The sequence below is a fragment of the Aythya fuligula genome, chromosome 18 (genome assembly GCF_009819795.1).
Source record: "Aythya fuligula isolate bAytFul2 chromosome 18, bAytFul2.pri, whole genome shotgun sequence".
Classification (NCBI taxonomy): Eukaryota; Metazoa; Chordata; class Aves; order Anseriformes; family Anatidae; genus Aythya; species Aythya fuligula.
Genome location: NC_045576.1, coordinates 7,564,895 through 7,580,084, shown reverse-complemented (window position 1 = coordinate 7,580,084; position 15,190 = coordinate 7,564,895).

Genomic DNA, 15,190 nt, shown 5'->3' with positions numbered 1-15,190 from the left:
CAAGAAACTCCCCGAGAGCTACCCAGCAACCTTACTGCTAGTTCCAAACGTAACACTGAACTTCCATGCCCTTTTTGCAAATACTAGTCAAAGTGACTTTTGCAGAGTTCTAGCTTAAGTCCGTAGCAAACCTTCAAGTCAGCTCAGCAGCCTTCTGTGCTCCCGGTCCTCGTTTGGTGTCTGCAGCACTCTGCTCCAAGAGACATCTGCTGGGGCTGCAGCAGCCGTGAGCAAGCACAGCCCCATTAGTCTAAACAGAGGCACCTGGCTGCTCCAGCTCTGGGGCCAGCTTTGCAAAGATGTCAGCAGCTTAAAGATGTTGATGGAGTTAATAGGAATTAGGCACCTAACCTACTTAGATGCTGCTATAAATGCTGTTAGTCATGTTTAGGTACCTAAATACCTTAGTAAATCTTTCCCCTTACTGCCTGCAATGATAGTGCACCAAAAATCAAATACTAATGAAGAAAGCCTGCCCTTTGTCCTCTGTAACCAGCTTTGCCTTTCCCTGGGGATTGTTTTCATGTAATACTAAAAATCCTAGCTGTCTCGCAGGCTGTGCTATCCAGATCCTTTTCACATTTTTGGTGGCTTGATTATTTGTTGCTTATTCCAGGCAGTAGCTGATTTTCCCACAGATCTAATAGTTTGATACTCTTGCAACATTCTTTTGAGATAAATTATTTTACTATGAGGTAGAAGTGTTGAACTCTCTTCCCAGAAAGATGCAAGGTGTGTATTACTCCGTATTAAGTCATATGGTTGAAAAAATATGGAATGGGCCTGTCGTTACCTGGAAAATGCAGCTGTACAGAACAGGAAATACTGTTGTCTTTGAAAGGAAAGGTTTGAATCAGAGTTGTAAGGAGTGTTTTCTTCTACCAGTATCCAAGCTTTTGTTCATTTTCCTGCCCAGAGTTTGCAGGGTCAGAGTACTGCAGGAGCTGGTGGTCTCTGTAACTGCTGCAGACCCACAGAGCCTCCAGCCAGCCTGTTCCAGGAGCATCACAGCTGAGACAAGAAACACCTTTGGGCAGGTAAGCTGCAATTAATATGATGTCTCTGATTTAAGAGACCTCTTTTCAAGAGACATGTCCCTTTTACATTGCGTCAATAACAGATGAGGTGAACTAATGCAAAATTGGTAGCTGATACCATTATGGGGAATGTCAGTTTGATAGCTAGACCTCTTGGGTAAACGTAAACCATAAAAAATCATCAGTTTTGCCACAGTTTGGGTAAGTCATGATTTCACCCTGACCTCCAGAAGTCACAAACCGATCAGAAATGCCTTAATCTCTTTTAAAGTACTCCACTCTTTAGCTATTAAGCAGTCAATATTTCCCTGTGGCCCAATTATTATTATCATTAAGAACATTCCTTGTTCTTGTATCAGAAGAGAACTCATTAAAACATGATTAAAATGGAAAAAGAAATAAAATTATGTTTGTGGCCTAAAATAAAAATACAACAATAATAGCACTGATATGAGAAAGAGAAAGGATCTCTGGAAAGGCAAAGCACTGTGGTTCCTTCTAATGCTTTCATTTTTATTCCAAAGAGTCTGGTAATGTGTCACCGTTCCTTTCCAACCCCAATAGCCTCAGAAAACCCAGAGCCCTGAGCTCTCCAGGGACAGTGAAGTTTTTGGTCCCCGAGCAGTAGGCTGAACTGCATTTATTAATCTCTAGTGTGTGTCACCAGGGACCCTAACGTTAGGTACTGTAATTAGTCACCGTGGGGGTTACAAATTCCAAGTCAAAGACAAGTGTACATAATTGATGTCATGGCATGAAGAGGAGCTGACGAGCCCATTAAGAAAGCTGCCTGTCACTCTTGGAACATACTGTTCCTTCACATTAACTACAGGAGTGTTGTAAATGATAAAGATGCGGAGAAACAGGAAATAGGACACCTGCTGTGTTAAAGAATGACTGTCGTGTTGTTGGCTATTTGGAAGATGCAGCTAAAAGGAATCATCTTGTTAAAGGCAAATGTGTAGATGCAATTAATCTCATCTTGTTCATGTGTAGTCACTTCAAGCTAAGTTCTCAAAAATATGTTTGCGCTTAACTAGTTTTGATTTTATATGCTGAAGCAGTACAAAAGTAGCATAGTAATATGGGCTACCTTGTTCCAATAACCATTTAGGTCCCTGCAGTAAATGATATAAAAAACAAAAATCAGCAGTAAATGCACACCAAGTGGGAAGTCCCGTGGCTGGCTGAAGATAACCGAAAAGCCTGTTTCACTGCTGTGCTCAGAGATTTTGCTACAAAGCTCTGGCGTTTATTTCAGTCAAGGTTTGTTATCATTGCTTGTCCTGACTGTCACCTATACACAAATTAACCTACTTACAAGTGAATACAGTGTCAGGGAAGTAAGGGAAAAGGCCTCTAACTTCAGCATGTTCAGAAAATATAGTTTCCCTCTTAAAAGAAAACTGCTTAGCCTGCAGGAATGAAGTTTTGCCACAGCACAGGAGGGTTCTACAAGAGGACTCCCCCAGGCGAGGGACAATACTTTGCACAGAGGTGAGCAGCACAGCAGGGTAATTAGCTGTGTGGTTTCTGCTGTGGCTGGGAGAAATTGCTGCTCTCCAAGTAAGGAGAAATTGTGGCTGCTACAGCCAAATTGGAATGGCAAGTCGGGGCACTGGGTGCAGCTGGGAGTGCAGACTGTGGGATGCAGCCCCGCCGTAAGGGCATCTCATCCTTGAACCCACAGCACGTGAGGTCTGGTTCCTGGAGAGGAACATTACCAGGTACGCTCCTCCTTGCTCTAACACCTTTCAGTTTATCGTAGTGGAGAGTTCTCATTCCAAAAAAAAGCATAGGTAGTGACAGGTTCTGATTCTGGGTGGGACCATTAAATGAGTAGAGGTGAGCAGAGATACCACAGAAATGCTTCTAATTCCTTATTAACACCGAGAACACTGCCCAGCCTCCTGGACACTTTCAGTACTGACTGCCTTTAGTAGTTACTCACGGTACTGATACCAATGCAACATCTATCTGCAGGTCTCAATTTTCCCTGTCACCTACCATGTTTCCAAGGGAAAAACTGCATCTCTGGCACCTCCTGAACAGGAAAATTGAGTGTGCAGTAATCCCAAGTACCTGTGATAAGAAGCTCGGCTCTGCCATGGAGGCCGAAGGTTTTGAGAGCAGGGAAGGACAGCAAGTCAGCTGGATGTACGTGCATTATGCCATGTCCCTGCCAGGGCTGGAGCCTAATTGGATTGCACAAATGCGACTTCTGTGTCTCTTGATCACAAAACCAAATTAAACCTCAAGAACTTTCAAACAAATCCCTACCTGAAAGTTTGCCTTGAAAAGAAAGTGCTGATAGCTGGTATCATTTCAGCTTTTCCTCTCCCCCAGAATGAGAGTAAAATGAAAACTCCAAACTAAAACTATTGCTTTAAGGCAAATTAGAAGAGAAGAGAAGAGAAGCAAAGCAAAGCACGAGCAGCAAATCTACAGAACTCCTGGGTGCACTGAACAAAATCAGCCATGTGATAATGATGGGATTTTCTAGAAGACCTTTTAGGCATGCAACTTCTGTATTAATCTATTCAGAATTCCCTAGAACATCTGTTTCTTCTCTAAAATGAGAATAACAGCCACTTTTTACAGTGCAATGACAGCTACAGATGAAAGCATGGTAATTACCACTAGTGACTGCTCCCTAACAGATTTTCTTGCAAGTTTCTCTGTCAAGATTTTTTTTTTTTAATCTACATGCGGATTCTGGATAAGAACCTCAGCCATGATAGCCCCAGTTCATGCAATTTTGGGAGGGAGGGGGGATTAACAGTGAAGCCTCTTGAATCCAGGTCACAAGTAGGCTCCCTGTCCGGATGTTTGTATGTGATTCAGGGTGCAGAGAAGATGATGGCTGCTGGCAGGCTGCCCCTGGGGCCACCCCGGCAGTGGCTCAGGGTCTCCAGGGCAGCCTCTGCTGCATTCACAGCAAGGCCAGGACTCGTGAGGACACCCCAGTTCCTCTGCAGTGTGAGGCAAGCAAATGTTGCCCTCACTGTGCAAACAGCAAGGCATATGAAGTTACTAAACCTGATTAGTTTGGTATGATCCCAGCGTTCAGGCAAAAGCTTGCCTCTTGAACAACCATGTGAGCACACCACTGCGGGTTCACTTGGCACCAGGCTGTTCTGATCTTTATGCAGCCACATGAGCAGCTGTAAGACAGGGACCAAAAAGCCAAGGGACAGGGAAACATGGAAAACTTTCATGCAGAGCAAAATCCTGCTGTAGGAAACCTGGCTGACATCTCTGTGTGCAGCAGGGAATGGCAGCTATTGGAGCAGAAAGAAACCCCACGCCTGAATGAAAGTGAAGAGACCTTGGGGAGGCCCCAGCTCTGGGTGTGCGGGGCCAACAGGGCTGGGCTGTTGGGGGACACGTGGAGTTCGGTGCCACGTTCTCCTGCCAGGGCACAACAGCTCCTGCCCTGCAGCACCCGCCGCCTGGAGACGAGAGAAATCAGACAGCGTTTTGTAATTTTGAGAGGAACTCCTCCAAATATTGGGAAAAAAATCACACCTCCTGTTACCTAGCATAAAAATGGAAAGCTTAAAATTATCTTTTTTTTCAGCAGTTGATTTGTAGATTCTCATTGGTGCTGTCTGTGCTGATTCCCAGTCATAAAGCTGTCTCTGAGTGCTGAAATATGTGCTCTCTGAATGAACCAAAAGTGCAAAGTTTTGCATTTGTAACTGCAACGTGTGTTAGAGCTACAAAATCCTAGCCCAGAAACTCATGCGTACTTTACTTCCTATTAAAATTTACAAGCAACTTTAGAGGACAGGAAAGTTCACATTTACAATAAAGCCAGCATTACCTTTTCAGAAAAGACCGATCCTTTTCTGACATGTATGGCAGAAACACAGTGTTTTCACAGATGTCTTTGATTTTAAAAACCAGTCTGCGTGGCAGTGAGGTGCGGTACCAGAGAAACTTCAACAGCCCAGTGAGAGTGAACTGTTTCAGCAGAGATTACTTATGAGCTACTAATCTTACCATAATCTTGCTTTTGACTGGCTTCCAAGGGACCTTGGTGCAACTCACAAGTAAACTGTGCTTACCTACCAGTAACCCCAAGCAATCAGTGCTTTCTTACGGGCAGCATCCTGCACAGATTTCCTGTTCAAGCCATCTGACACGCAGCCTAGGGAGTGCTTCCACCTCCCTCTGATGGGCTGAGGATGGCTCAGCCCTGGAGAAGTGTTCCATGCCCGGCAGGATTGAACCCTCTTGCCCTGGCAGAGCTCTTGGATCAGGTTTCCTGCAAGGAGCAGTTATCAGACAATTTGTCTATGCTAGAAAAGTGCAGCAACCTGTAGCATCCAAGATCAATACCAGCTCAGGTGCTAAGCAGCTGCCACCTCCCAGCCTCTGAACCACGCATTAACAGGGCTTGAGAGAGCAACAAGAGGGTGCTTGTGTGAGGTGCAGGCAAATATAATGTACTGCTGCAGAGCTCGTTGCTAGAAACATGTACCCAGCTGATGTGTCCAGCTTGCAATCTGTCAGTGTCACAACAGAGCTCGTTACCTTATTTATAAATGAAATTACATAGCTAACTCCTGTAAGTATTCACCTGGGCTACACATTACTCTCGAGATCTTCCTGCACCTTTCAGAGCTGTGGCATGCTTCTACCCACCCCGTTAGGATCTCCTTCTTGAGGGGCCCTGTTAGCTCTAGGGAAAGCCATAGCAGGTGTTACTGCTCTGCATCCCCCTCCATAAGTGCCTAGTACCTCCTAAATGCACTTGTGCCAGTTCCCACACAAGCTTTCTGGATCTAGTGTCCTTTCAAAATTATAATCTGCATTCCTCAGTGGCAGCCTAATTCCTGCAGGTCAAGATCCATTCTTCCTTGACTGTAATTCGATGCTCTGGCCTTGTCACCTGATATGAAAAATCTGGGCTTTGCTTCCATTCTGGTTTCCAAAAGTCTTTCTCACTTACAGACAGTTTTGTTTCCTAGTCTCTAAGGTTGAAACCCCAGTGTAATGGATTATAAGCAGACCAAGGATGACCCCATTTCTTAAACCTATGACCAGGGCACAGGATGCAGATAGCAGTGAGAGCCCATGGATGCCCAGGTCTAAAGCCTGCTGCTCAAGTAAATTTCAAATAATGAGACAATATGGCACTGCTTACAGAAGGGACAGCTTTTCCAAGGAAGAACTCACATAATACAACAGTTGGCAAGTCAGTCAGATAATGACCAAGAAAAAAATAATGGTGTTGGATGTCTGAGCAAAATACAGAAATATTCTAAAAAGCTTGCCTAGAAGCTTGCACCAGTGGGATTTTTGCTGCTGTTACATGGAGGCTTTGTGGCCATGGAGACATCTCAAGTGTCCTTTGGCTTTGGTTCTGGCCAGGACAAGGGAAGAAGAGTCTGAAGAAGCAGAACAGGCAACACCGGGTCCTACAGGTGCCAGCACAAAGTGTTGTGTCAAGCTGAGTGTACGGAGTGTACCTAACGGAGTTACCAGGTGAAACCCTGTATCCATGGTATCTACGGAGGTGACTCATGTCACCGCTACAAATTCTAACTTGCTTGCAGAGAATACGTCCTAGTAAAATCTGCATTTGTACTGCACTTGCACAGCAGGCTTGTGCTGAGATTCCATTTGTTCCAAATGCTAATGCACACAGCGATGGCTCAGAGGAGGCCCAGGTGTAAAACAGCTTCGGACCAACAAAAGCTGTGCTGGGCGTGCTCTGCCTCTCCTGTTCTCTGCTGGAAGCACTTGGGGCTGAGCACCGGGCACCGTACCCCTGGCAGCACGCAGCCCTCCCTGGGCTGGGCATTATCAGGTGTTGCTGGCTGTGCATCAGATCAATACAGGAGCCTCTCCGTGTACATCTTCAAGAGCTTAATGCAGTAACTGCAATTCAAAGCATTTTCTCCACACAGAACTGAGTAACTGAATCCTCTCTGACATCGTTAATGCTTTCAGCTGTTAGGAATATAGTGATGCCACCTGGAAAGAAACATAGCTGCAAATGGGATAGGCATTAAATAGCTGCATGCCAGCAAGAATGTTGTAGCAGAGAAGCTGAAAGTTCCTAGAAGAAACAACAGCCGACGTAAGGTAAAGGCATCAGGCACAACTCCACTGACAATCTGGAATTCGCATCAGTGAATAGCTTTGGATGCTATTTGTCTGGCCTCCACAGGAGGGGGAAGAAGGAAAAAAAAAAAAAAAAAAAAAAGGGGGGGGGTGGAAAAAAAGGCAAAATGGGAGAAATGCTGTTCGCTTCTGAGCTCAGTGCCACTGAAGCAAATGCAGAGATGTCAGTTGGTTTCAGATCATGTTGCCTACCAACCTAGCTTAATGAGCAGGGACACAGCCTCCCTGTCCTTCTCTGACAAAGTGCTGAGGGATGTGAGTAACTCCAGTGGGGAAGAGAGGGCTATACTTGTGTCTGTTCTGTAGTCAGAGGTCTTCAGGTAATATGAATAGGAGTTTTAATAATATGCTGAATTATTAATGATTTGAAAGACAACTAGACAATTCTTTGGAAGAAATAAATAATTTCCTCATTACGAGAATCTGCCTCTCTCTCCTTAAGAAACATTTCCTAGCTCAGTGAGGGTGGAAAAAAGTCAGGAAGATGTGTTCGTTCAACACTACAAAGGTTTGAAAAAATATAAAATTGATAGACAAGCACTTCTCTTCCATCCCCACTCACAAACCAGATAAAATCTAATAGATCTATTAATTTTCTGTATACATCATTGTATGCCCTGTGATTCTAATAAAATGGAAAAATAATTGTTTTGGATTCCATCAGCACCTCCCTTACTATGTACCTTTCCTAAGATTAGTAACTTCACAGTGTATTAGATTTCAGGTTACCCTAACCTTGGTTAGTTTAAATGTGTAACACCATTTGATTCAACAGCGAAGGATGGGTAGACAGTATTCCAACATTGCTCTGAACATCTGTTCTGAGTTACCAGAATTCCAGCTGAAAAACAAATATTTCCACTATAAATCAACCAAAACATTATCCTGAGTGTTGTAACAGATGCAAAATGATTCTGGCTCGCTCTGTCCTGTGGTTTGGCTCCTTCCTTAAAATTGCTGTGAATATATTTATTTACACACTTCAAGAAATACATGTTTGAAACGGCTATTTAAGCTTACTTAGAATGTGTCTGATGTTAGTTCAAAGACAATGGGCACTTGACAGACTATCCTTATTAACTACAGATACTGCCAACTACCATAAGCTCTACCTGTGGCTTTCCAGACAGACCTGGTCCAGAACAGCCCTTGAAGTGTTCTTCTGCTAAAGTGCTCTGAGCACTTCAGCCCAATACCGCTTGAGTTGGTGACTTGGAGTTTGAGTAAGGGAGACTGCTTGGTTTTTTTTAATTCTATTCCACTGTGCTCTAATGTGTTTGTGGTGGTGGTGTTTTTGTTTGTGTTTTTATGGTTTGTTGTTTTTTTTACCCCCATTGTTACTGCTGCTAATCATCTTTAGTTTCACAAGCCAAATGAATCAGAAGTGATATGGACTTAACAGGGATAAAGAAATGAGATTTGTTTACTAAACATGAAATTTGGAAAAAGGCTTTGCAAGAGACTTCCTGGTTAATGGTCTCAGTTTGTGAATAAAATGCTCTGTTTAAGCAGATGTTGTAATTCCATACTTTTAGGTGTTTAATTGCATTAAGCAGCATATGAGCAACTCTAATTAAAGACGCTTCCCTTTTTAAAAATGTTTTGTATGTTTCAGATAAGTCAGCCCAGGAGGGAACCGTAAGTACCAAGAAAATCTTGCAAGGGGGAAAGAGAAATGTCATTTTGGTTTATTCCTCTTTCTTTGCGCAATATATACTTTGCCGGGGAAGAAACAATGCTGTGTTTTGAGGATGATGTTTTGTAGTTAATCATTTTCTGTCCTAAATGCTCGGAGGAAAACTGTGTGTAGCCTAAATATAACTGTGCCTTTTGTGATGGTTGGGAAATGGGAGCTGCAGGCTAGTTATCCACCCCACAAACAATAGGAACACATGGTCTATCCAAAGATGTGATGATGGCAAATGGAGTACTTAAGGGAAGTAAAAGGGAACAGCTTACCCTGTCATTGTGACTGCAGCATGTGTTGGACAGCAGCTTTCAGGAGTCTGTCAAAGTCAAAGTGAGTGGCAATCAGAGACGGCTTCAGCCATAAGCACTCGCGTTACCCCCCTTCAGAGATTTCAAAGTTGTTATGAAAGTATAGGGCCTTATTTTCTAAAGGCAATTTGTTAATTAGTGCATAACAGTAAAGAAAAACCTGCATACATTTAAGCAGCATGAAAATGTGTATTTTGCTAAACAATTCTATTTGTGAAGAGGTTGAAACACATCCTATATAAGAGACAGCAGGCTGCATCCCCTTTATGGCATTGTATATTTGCTTTATATACCGTTAATTAGACCTAATTTAGGACTCAAAAAGAAAAAAATCTCATTAAAATTCTGATTAGTGATGCTGGCAAGCAGCCATCTAAAAAGCCTCTATTTCTTCCTTTGATAAGTTTGAAACAACTATAACAAACAGTAAAAATAAGATCACAGCCTTCTTTCTTATGCCAATCAAAATAATGTATTCTCCAGGTCATAAGCCATTTAAGGGAAAACACAGGAGGACATCTTTATTTCCTTGCATGCGTGCTGTCAGATGGCTGTAAGTATGCTTTTGCCTTTTGGCATTAAAAAAAAATAAACAAACACCACCACCTATGAAAATGCTAATTGTGAACCTTCAAGAATAACTTACTCTGCAAGGCAATTAATTAGTTTAAAGATTCTTTTTTAAAGGCTTAAAAAGTGAATGGGAAAAAATTAATAGAGAACTGCTTTAATATGACACTAGTTATGTCTGATGGATATGTCAGGATAGGTTTCTGCCTGAGGCTTTCAGTATAGCTTATAGTCTAAGTGCCTGACCAGGAAAACATACAAGCAAGAACATCTTTAGTCCAAATATAGTCAATTATGCATCTACATTTCTGCAGATCAGGGCAGATAATTTTAAAAGAAAACACAAGTCTTTTTATTAAAAAAAAAAAAAAAGGCAGAATAAAGAAACAAGCAAGCAATCTTTCTACGGCTTCTTGTGTCTGTATGGGTATTTAGGGTTTATATGATGCAGCTGTCAGCTACCCTTGCTTTTATTTAACTTACACATTTCACTAAAATGCATGGAAACAATTTACCAAAGCTGAACATGTTTGAAATGGCAACTACTATGCATCTCTTTTACTGTACATCTTTTCCATACACATCTGCCCTTAAGGGAGATGCGAGTAATTCATCCACTCTTCTAAAAGAATGTATGAGCAGCAGGACTTCTGCAGGGGGCTGCTGACTGCAGCTGAAGGGAGAGGTAGAAGGACTCGTGGTGCCCGGCATCTGCTCCTTGCACTCAGCACAATTCCTGGTGTGCTGCTGCTCCATCCTGCGTCACAGCAAGCAGCAGCCCTGGATGCTGCTGAGGCAGAGCCAACAACTGATTATGGGAAAATACCTCCTCTTCTTTTGATAAACACTGAAGCATATGACTGAAACACAGAGATTGGATGCTCAACGAGTATTAGTAAAGCTGATTCTATGTTTGGAAATACATTTAAAAAATCCAAGTTACTAATACTTTCTTTTTTTTTTTTTTTTTTTCCCAAGCCCTTTTAAACTGTAATCTTTAGCGATCTAATCAGAATTTCTCTGTCAAATAAAGTATGGTGATACATGCACAGGATCCAGGGTACATTTTCATCTTAAAATGGTGTTCATTGTTCATCTCTGCATTATGGCATTTGCAAAGTAGGTTTCCAAAAATACAGGAACCTGCTATGCTGCTATTAAACATATTTGATGTGTATATTCTGATACTGAGATAACAACTAGTTTCCAACTGAAATCCCCAGTAAGGGATTTAAAAAATAAGATGGTTCATAAGAAGAGACATGAGGATAAATTTTAAGGAAGGGTGCTGCAGCCTGACATTGATATTGAGAACCTTTTCCATTGCTGCATGTAACTGAAAGTGGGAGCATGTTAAAAAAAAAAAAAAAATCATCTTTCCTAATGAGACATATCATGACTTAATGCTTTTGTTTACAAGCTTGATTGTTGCGAGTTGGAAAACTGGGAAAAGTCCTGCAGATCAGGCTTCCCTGCCAAAGAAACAAGGTTTACTGTATTTCTGGGGTCTTAATAATACCATGGGATTAAAACTGGTTTGGGTTCTCTGCAATTTTTTTTTTTTTTTTTTTTTGAAAAGGGGAAACCCAGGAGTGAACTGAGTGCACAAGTACAGGACAAACAGGAATCTCAGGCTTACGGCAGGGGCCTTGTAGGACTGGACCCCAGGGGGTACTGGTCTGGTACAGGGTGTTTGGTATCAAGGTTTACAGATCCAGATCCGATAAGCCTATGCATGCAGAATACTTCTGGCTAAATTCTGCCTGACCTTCCCCAGCACCATGCCTCTGGCAAGCTCACTGAAAACAGCCATTTGAAGTCAGAGAAATCTGGGTCACTGGCTTCAATAGAAACTGTGAATAAGGAGGGAGATGCTCAGCTCCTGTACCTTTCACTCCTTCCTCCTTTTCCAGCTCTGCCTGTTTTATTCTCTGCTCGTGGGTGCTCTTCCATCTCCAGTAAAACCAGCGCCAACTTCCAAAATCAAACAGCCTGAGCATGTAAGAACAGCTATTTCTAACTGTCTTCCTGCTGCATGCAAGCCAAAAGTGAGAAAGGAATAGGAATGGAGCGCAGAGGAATAAATGGAAGGATCGAGTTGTTTCTCCCATTGGCACCAGCTGGGAGTTGTCCTTATTCAGAGAAATGTCCAACTGCAAAACTGGCCAGCTACTTCCTTATCGCTTGTCTTTGTCCAGCTCTGTCATCTCATTTAACCGGTTGGTTACACCTACCGGGTCTAAATAATCCCCCAAGGCAGCAGGCACTTGAAACAGGCTTGAGAGGCTGGTTAATGCTTTACAAGGTTACGGTTGCTTTAAAAAGCATAACAAAGTATTTGTTCCAAAAATGCAGTCATCATTAAGAGTAGCGTTTGCTGGGTTCAAACCAGGTCAGCTGCCCAGACACGTACATGTATTTGATCTACTGTCATGGTAAGGGCTGACTGTAAATGTTGGCAGAGAAAATTATTAATCTTTCAACTCACAGCACATAAGCAGCAACTAGTAATTCTTATTTTTCTGAGAACTGGAATGTCTTTTGGAACCACCTCAGATTACTTAAGAGAAGTTCCTCTGCCATCACCCAAAAGCAGTTCCAAACCTGTCTCTCCTACATTCAATTCAGTCTTCAAAAAAAAAAAAAATCTGAAAAAGGTGGGGGCAGATCACGGTTCTTCCTTGTGCGAGGTGGCCCTGGGGCTTGCTCTGCTGCACGCCAGGTGGGCAGCAAATGTCAGTGGAAGCATTGAAGGACTGGGGGCTGTAGGGACTGGGGAGGGCCTTGGCTGGGGCAGCCAAGCAGGGGCCCCTTCCAGAGCCCTGGAGCTGCTGCCGGGAGCTGCTCCCTGCGGAGGCCGCTGGTTTTTCAGCCCTGGTGGCGGTGAGGGCAGCCAGACGCGGGGCTTTTTGTGAACCTGAGCAACGCACCAGCCGCTCACGGGGCTGTTTCGCTGGTTTACGGCACATCAGAGCTCAAGGAGGCTGAATATTGAGGCTTTCCCACTCCTCCGTGCACCTCCGCCCCGTGCCTCGGCGGCGTTTCCCTCAGGAGGAGGCAGCAGGCGGCGGGGCCGGGACCCCCCCCTCAGGGGCCGTGCGCGTGCCCGCGCCGCCGCCTCAGGGGCCAGGGCCGCGCGAGGTGAGCTGAGGCGAGGCGCGAGGCAGGGGGCGGGGCGGGGCGCGGCCGTTGCGGCGGTTCCAGGCTCGCCGCGCCCCGCCATTGGCCCAAAGTAGGTCAGGCCGCGCGCTCACGTGACGGCCTCGCGCGCCTAACGGCCCCCTCCCTCCGCTCCCCCCTAACCCCCCCCCCGCACCGCCGCGTGAGGGGGGCGGCCGCTGAGGGCAGGGCTGTGGGGAAGTGGCCCCGCACGTGCCCGTTTGTGGGACTCCCTGCTGAGGGAAAACAAGGAAAAAAAAGCAAAAAACACACAAAAAACAAAGCCTGCATCAGCTGCTGCACTGCCGCTGAGGTCCCTGCGTGCCCCCAGCCCTGCTCGAGTGCCTGAGGCACTGGTATCGGGTCCTGGTGTGGAGGTGGAAGGACGCCCCCCATGTGGCGGTGTTGGCAGCTTTAGTGGTCTCTTCAGATTTTCTCTGCTACAGAATAAATTAAAAAAAAAACTCGGAAAGCGATATATTAACTTACATGTATGCAGTTCAAAAAATTCAATCTTCGCAGCATGCATCTGATCACGTTTCTGTGATGGAAACACCAAGGGCACGATCATAAGCGTTGGCTGAGGTTTTTGTTTTCCAGTTGGGGACCAGTCAAGGTGCCTTCTAGACAAAACTAAATGGCTGTCATGGTCCTTCACAAGCCATAAACTTGCTTTGCGTGAACGCTAAGAATACACACCCAGTTGTACTTTTAGCAGGTTGGAAAATGCAGAAGTCCAGTTAGCATGCAGGTAGCTGGGTCAGGGTTGTGTTGGCCTGACCCGGGGTGTGGTGCGAGGGGTCGGCCAGGGGCCGAAATAGCACGAATGAGCAGTGGGCCCCTCGAGAAGGTGCAGCCATCACCAACGGGCAGATACCTGCCCACAGTCTGCTCAGTGTCCTGTGAATTGAGGCTGGCTGGAACAAAACCTGCCTGTGTGGCAAGACTGGAGTTAAATCGCTGCTCCTGTTGCAGTGCAAAATTGAAGAGCACAGCTCCAGCACCGCCAGTACTTGGGTACTTTTCTCAGTTTTTCTGGCTGGTCCATGTATTGGAAAGTGTTGTTACAGCTTCCTCAGCCAGGAAATTCCCAGCTCCTGCACGGTCTGTAATTGTGTTTGGTCCTCAGCATGTCTTGTTGCTTCTTGTTGTTCTGTGCCTGCACAGATCTAAACATAGTTTATCCTGTTCAGTGCCAAGTGGTAAACAGTACAGTTTTCATGTCATTCGATTTCATTGAAAATGCTGCTAGTTTGGGTATATTTTGTCTGAAATGTCAGTTACATCAATAGCCGTAAAAACTTCAGTAATTCTGCCCAAGCCGAGCTTTCATTACATCCCTAGCTAATCTTGCTTGTTACTGGCATTACCCAATATCCCTATTACCTTTACATCTTCTATTTCTGTTTACTCTTCTTTGTTGCCTACCAAATCTCCTAAACCTATATTTTTTCTTTCTATTGCACAAAAAAGCATTGTGCACCATGTCTCCACACGCCTTGCCAATCGTTGCTCTCTTTACGTCCCTCGCTCTGTACTTTTGTAATTAGAGGTTCTCAGTAACCAGCAATTTGGCCATCTGGGGCACCGCCGGTATGTGTACAATCACTTAATAACCCCCTGCTCGTTTTCCTGCCCAGGTACCACACACATTGCTGTGCTGTTACCCCGTTCTCGCTCTCTGTGCCATGTGGAAAGCTCCTCCACAGCCGGTGCCCACCCCGGCTGCGGGCCAACACCATTTTCCTCCCGTGCTGCCGGCGAGGGAGCTCTGTGGGGCCTCCGGTGGGAGGCTGGGGGTCTAATATCCCTGCAGGGAGGCCAATGGAGACCCGAGCTGACGGACCGGGCTGCGGGTGGGGGCTGCCCTAACGGGGGTGCCGCCGCCGCCGCTCCCCTCAGCGCCGCGCGGGGCCGGCCGTTGGGAGGCCGCGCAACGGTTACCATGGCAACCGCCCCGCCCCGCCCCGCCGCGTGCTGCTGTGGGAAGGGGAGGGGCTACACCCACCGAGGGGCGTGGTCATCACGGAGGGGGCGTGGTCATACCAAGGGGGAGGGACCACCGGGAGGGGGTGGGACCATTAAAGCGGGGCGTGGCCGCCCGCCCGTCTTCCCCGCACCAATGGCGAGGCCGCGGCGCGCCTGACGTCAGCGGCGGCAGCGCCTGCACATGGGCGCGCGGCCGGGGCGCGCGGCGCAGAGCGGGCGGCGGGCGGGCGGCAGGAGGGCGGCAGGGAGGGCGCTGCGCGGCGGAGGCGCCTCTCCCGCTCCCCTGCTCCGGCGGCCTGCAG